The sequence below is a fragment of the Panicum hallii genome, chromosome 1 (assembly GCF_002211085.1).
Source record: "Panicum hallii strain FIL2 chromosome 1, PHallii_v3.1, whole genome shotgun sequence".
Taxonomy (NCBI): Eukaryota; Viridiplantae; Streptophyta; class Magnoliopsida; order Poales; family Poaceae; genus Panicum; species Panicum hallii.
Genome location: NC_038042.1, coordinates 54,666,629 through 54,672,920, shown reverse-complemented (window position 1 = coordinate 54,672,920; position 6,292 = coordinate 54,666,629).

Genomic DNA, 6,292 nt, shown 5'->3' with positions numbered 1-6,292 from the left:
GAGAAGCGTGTAGGGAACTGTGTGAGTTAAGACACGGCCCACGACCTCGATATAATGGGCTAGTTCAACATGGGCTGGAAAACAACTCAGCTGAGCTTGCCTCCTCCTCCTCCTCCCAGGCTGAGTTGTTTGAGCCTGTATAACTTGTGGGCCATATTAACAACAGAGACTGGCTTCAAAAAGGAAAGCAAAATGTCTTCATAATTGCGTGTATTAGTAAATTCGGCCTGAAATAAATTGGCGCATCGACTCCGGCTGGATAGGATGATCGCGGGCAGTGGGCTGGAAATAAACTGTCTACTGGGCTCCGTAGTCTAGGAAATCGATGAGAATTCAGAGAAGCGAACGTCCAACCCAAAAGAGATGAGAGAATTGTGCAAAATTTTGTGCAATGATAAACAAAAAAAGAGAGAAATTCACTTTGTCTACAGTTCACAAGTTTACTTAGTCTCCGAGCAGTTTTTTTACTCATTTAACGCCTCATACTATATATATATATATATATATATAACCAGGCCACCTCATTTAATTACATGATAGATGAAATCAAATCTAATGCTACAGAGTAGTCAAAAAGAAAATTTCATGACATGTTTTCCAAAGGGTTTAAGCAGACCCACAACTTTTTCCCGATGCAAAAACGGTATCTTGTGTGTGCATTTAAAGTGTATATTGAATTTTATATATAGAAAAAATTATATCCACACCACTAAAAGAATCAATCTTTGGATATATATCATTAAAAAGTTTAATTATAGATATGTACCATCAAAAGATGGAAATGTATAGATATGTACCATTATGTTTGCTTCCGTTAGTTTCACCGCTAGCTTTATCTTTTTTAGCAATCCAGTGCACCCTTTTGCCAAATAAAAAAACAATGTCGTCCGGCAGCCCGACCAGACCACACGAGGGAAAAAAAACGCAAGATCTCATCCTCGCGCATCTGCTGCCTCCCCTACGCGCGCTCTCCCGAGGCCATGCCGGCGGCACACTCCCCGGTGGCCGCTGCCTCCTCCTCCTCCGTACCCTCCGGACAGCGCGGCGCCCCCGCCGCGCCTCGGCCTCCACATCGCGATGGCACTCGCCTGCTTCGCGATTGTCGGCACCGACTTGCTTATCCACCAGTGAGTCCTGGCCAACGCAACGGTGGCTTGGAGCGCCATGCGGCCGTGGTCCTGTGCGCGATGAGAAGAGGTCGCGTGGCCAAGGGCCCCTCCTCCGTCTTAGAGCCGCGGCTAGGGCGACAGCAGCAATGAGCCTAGGGCGGTCGTGAGCGCAGTCCCTGCGACAACGAGCGGTGGCAACGTAGAGACGAGCTCGGTCAGGCGACGAGGTACTCAAGCTTAACAGAAGTTAACGTGGAGTTGATAGAAGTGCTAAGTTGCTAAGAAGTGTCATCTTCTGATGATATATATCTCTGTTGTTGAGGGGATTTTTGGTTTCAAGAATTAAAGTTTAAAGTTTAATTTTTGTCACATCAAATCTTCGGATGCTAACTAAGAGGATTAAACACGAGATAATTATAAAACTAATTACATAGATGGAGGCTAATTCGCGAGACGAATCTATTAAGCCTAATTAATCTATCATTAGCATATATTTACTGTAGCACCATATTGTCAAATTATGGATTAATTATGCTTAATAGATTTGTCTCGTAAATTAGTCTTCATCTATGCAATTAATTTTATGATTAGTTTATATTTAATATTTCTAATTAGTAACCAAACGTTCGATGTGACAGGGACTAAAATTTAGTCTCTGGAATCAAGCACCCCCTGAATTTTTTGATGGTACATATAAAAAAAGTGGTTCTTTTGATGCTATAGATCCAATTTTTCCTTATATATAAGTTGACATGCACCGGCCATTTCTTATTTGTTCTTTCATTGACTCCAGCTGGTATGCAATTGCTGGCGTGAAAATTTCATAAAACAATTTAACCACACTCTGAGTGATGTCTGTGATAGTGTGATGTCCCCCGGCCCGGTATCTACATTGTTCCTCTGCTTAATGCCCGTGTTGTGTTTACGTGCTACATATAGGACTACTATTATTTTTGGCATGAACTCCCAGGGACATACTTCCCTTATGAACCTCCAGAAAAGTGTTAAATCTAAACGGGGTGGAACCATACTAGATACTGTACTAGCCAATGTCAGGTCATATGTTCTTATTGTCGAAATTGACAAGTTACTTAAGAACTTCAGGTACAGCTTAAAAACATATTAATTTGCCTCAACCCTCCACTGGAAGTTCCACCATTCTTCTTCCTGGAGCAATTGATGCCAATGGGCGTGCAGAGGTGGGCCTGTTGTGTGTGGAGGAGTCATTGCAACCACTGCACTGACGAAGGAGAGGGAGTCAGCTTTGAGGATCGGTGAGGAGCGGACCAACCAGCAGCGCAGCTAGCAAACACTACTTCTAATTCAATTTATGTCCTATTGCAGACTACGAAAATGTACAGTTGATCTATGCTAATATGTTTTTTATGGGAAATGTTAATATGTTTACATAAGTGTAATTCACAAAATTAACCATTGTACAACTTCTCTACGAATCCCAGCTGGTAATCCCTGACTCCTGAACATGTATGGAGCTAGCTAGCCGCCTCTGTCATCTGCCGAGGTCACGCGCCTCCTTGCAGGCGTTCGCCACCGGCAGTTGATCAACAAGGACAAGGCCATCGTGAACCGGCAGCATCACGGGGATGACGAGCGTGGCCTCGGCGGCTACCGCCACCGTGAGGAATCCAACGAGGCCGACCGTCGGGGACGTGTACTGGTGCATATCCCACACGGAGGGTCAAGGCGAGCGCCAGCACCTGCACGGGCAGCGGCATGACGACGAGCGCGTACGCCCTCGCGCACAGCTGCCTGTTGATGGCGGCACCGACCAGGCCACGTCCCAGCACGCGGTGGCGAGCAGCGGCGTGTAGTCGCCGGGAACTAAGCCGATCACCGCGACGACATGCCATCGCTGACGGCTGACGCCGACATTTCAGGGCGCGGCGCGCAGGGCAGAGGGCAGGAGCCAGGAAGCCTCACTTGCCTGCGACCGCTGCCTTCCTGGTCGGTTCCTTCGCTAACCTCGCCGGAGCTCGACGCGGGGAATCATGGAGGCCGGAGGACGGAGGTGGGCACGGTGGTCTAGCTCCCAGAGAGAGTGGTCTCGCAGGCTCGCGACCCGCGCGTTGATCGCGGCCCTGCAGATCCGATATGACGGTTACCAGACCCCAGAGGGTGGACGGTATTTCATTTACCGTCCACCCTGGACGGTAATTCAAACAACGACCACCCTCTAAGCTCGGGCCACCCGCCGCCACCAACGGCAACCACGCCGTCGTGGCTTCCCCGACGAGCTATCGCAGCTTCGGAGCAGAAGATGGAAGCCACGGCGCCGTATAGCAGTCTCCTGACCCACCACGGCTGCTCGGAGCCTCGGATGTACACGCCTGCGCGTGCGCCTAGTCCACGGGCTTGCATGGAGGCGCTGGCGGCGAGGCACGACCACACGAGATGACAGGTTGAACCGCTGTGTGCCGCGACGCCGGCACGCGTGGCCGCGCCGCGCAGGAGCAGGTGTCCGTCGAGCGTGGCGCTGACCAACCCCGCCGTTATGATCGGAGCTGCGCCCGCGTCTCGCCACAGACCTCTTCCTTCTTGCGCTGACGATCGTCGAGCCAGCGGAGCGACGAGCAGCCGAGTGCGCGAGGAAGGCGGCAAGGCCTCGCTACCTCGCAGGCAATCGAGGCCGCACAAATGCAAACGAACGGACAAGAGAAGCTCAGGGGGTGGACGGTATTTCATTTACCGTCCAACCCTGAAATACCGTCCACCCCCGGGTTCGGGCTGCCCGGCGCCATCGATGGCAGCCACGCGCCCCCGCCGTGCAGACCTCTACCGCGGGGGTTCACGGCTTCCGCGCAGGAGAAGGACGTCCTAGGGCGGACAAGCTGCTGCCTGATCCACTCCAGCTCGCCGGTGAGGCAGCACGCGCGTCCTCCTGCTCCTGTACGGGCTCGCCCGGCCGGCCGGCGGCAGCCCATCGCACATCGTCGGCGCTCACCGCTACGGGCGAACGTCCACGCGATCCGGCTGTGGACTTCTGTGTTGATTTGGAGCGCAGTGAAAGAAGGATCTCGCCGTGGTTCCTTGTGTGGAACAGCGAGGCCGCTCCGGCATTGCCGGTGTGCATTGCCCGTGCTGTGCAGCGGGAGGTCGGCCGCCGACACAGCCCCCGTGAAGACTTCTCCTCTATAGCTCGCGCTCTGCAGAGAATCCATTGAACCATGAAACTTTGCAGTACAATGCGGCCCCATAACCCCGAGCTCCCAGAGCTCGAGCTGTAGGCTGCAGCCATGGGATGGGTGGGGGGAGTCGTCTGAACTTGCATTGCTGTCCATTGTGATTCCATTTCCGTCAGTTGACTCAGTTCGAACTTCGAACTGCGTGGGCTAAGTGAAATCTCTCTGCCGCGAGGGAGAGGCCATGGGCTTAGGCAGGGCCGGTTGTTCGGGTTGCGGCCTGGTGCCATTGTGTTTGTTGGGAAGGCCCTTTCGTTCTACTGCTTTGACTCCTGGGCTCCTAGCCCTGAAACTAAAGTGATACTGCAAGAAAGAAGAAGCTGACCTAAAAAAGCTAGACACTGATGGAGATGATCGGTGGAAGCTAGAAGCAAGTGGTGACAATCGGTGGAAGCAAGTGGTGACAATCGGTGGAAGCAAGTGGTGACACGAACAACACGTCGATACAGTACTGAGCAATAGAGATATCTAAAACAATAATACAAGTTCCAACGTATGTATATGAATCAATTTCGAATACATCGAGAGTTCCCTCTTAAAAGCTACTCCATCTGTCAATATATATAAGTTGTAACCACTTTTTATAAGACGCGCTCTCTCTATACTCATGTACATCGACGCAGTAATACTGGTGTTGAGAGAGAGAATTAAATACGTTTGTTGATCTTTAAACCAGAGAACCAGAGGTAGTCATATCTTATATACTGGGACGGAGGGACCTAGAGAGAAGCCTGGTTCAGACTTCTGAATACTAATGAGAAGAATAGTGTGCTACTCAGATCATGAATACCCATGGCAAGACACAAATCAGAGGGTAGATTTCTGCATTTTAACAGATTAATAAGCATCAAGTAAACATAACCATTTGTGTAGTTCATGAACAATATCAATATAATGGAGTACTTCACCAAATGGATTTTATCAGAAATTGAGCCCTTTTGATCACACCATCTATTCTATCTTAACTTGAAGAATCCGTTGGCTAAACAGATTTATTTTGGGTACTTCTCAACCAAGACTCTACTTGCTAGTGTTCAGCCATCAGCTCAGCTCTGGTTTTGCAGAGAAAATCGTCCGATCTGCAGTCAGCAAGGGCACGTGCCGCGCCAGCTTTGTCACGTCTCAATCCTGAACATGACCAGTAAAGCGAGATTAGAGAGACAAAGGATCAACGGCAACATGCCATGACTTGTCGTTCGCCCCTTTTCATTTCCTGCCCAAATGGCGTCGGAATGCCTCGTAAATGGAGCCTTCAGTTTCCGCTCTCCACGCAGAACGCAGGCAGCTCCTTTCGGCCAAAAAGACACATCAAAGGAGCAGGACAGAACCGTATGCTTGGTGGCTGGCTCCAGCCTTATTGAGGAGGGTCAAAAGCTGGCATCATACGAACACCACGGTGAAGCAGGAAAGTTCTGGAATCTTGAGACGTGGAGCCGATTTGTTTTGACTGTTTGCAGGTGCTGCAACTTGCAAAGCTGAACTGCTGGGTGCTGGAGCTTGAAGCTGAATACTCGAACGGCCGATGGCCAGCACCGGGCAACCGAGCTCAACTTGGAGCTGCCTGCCTAGATTAACACAAGTGGTTAGCAGATAGGGCCATTGGCCATTCATTACGGTGAGCTGTGCTCAGCGCAGTGGGCTGCCTACACCAGCAACTGTCCATTAATCTACAGCCGAACAGTCAGGCAGCTCTGTGTTCTTCAGCGCAGCGTAGTAGAGAATTGCAGGAATGCAGGATTCAGACGCATGTGAAAACAAGTGTTTTTTACGAGCAACTAACCCAGTTTATTTAGGTATCGTGGCATCTGTTTCGAAACCCCTTTGCCGTTTGTCCTGTTCTAGCACAACATCACCAGCGGCTTAAACAAAGGGTGCGTGAGCCTCTACTCTAAGCATCCGCCGACGCGAGCACGCATGATGAGCTTCCAACCCAAAAGGCTCCGATGATTCCACCAACTGCTGCCGGCATCTTTGGCCACTGAG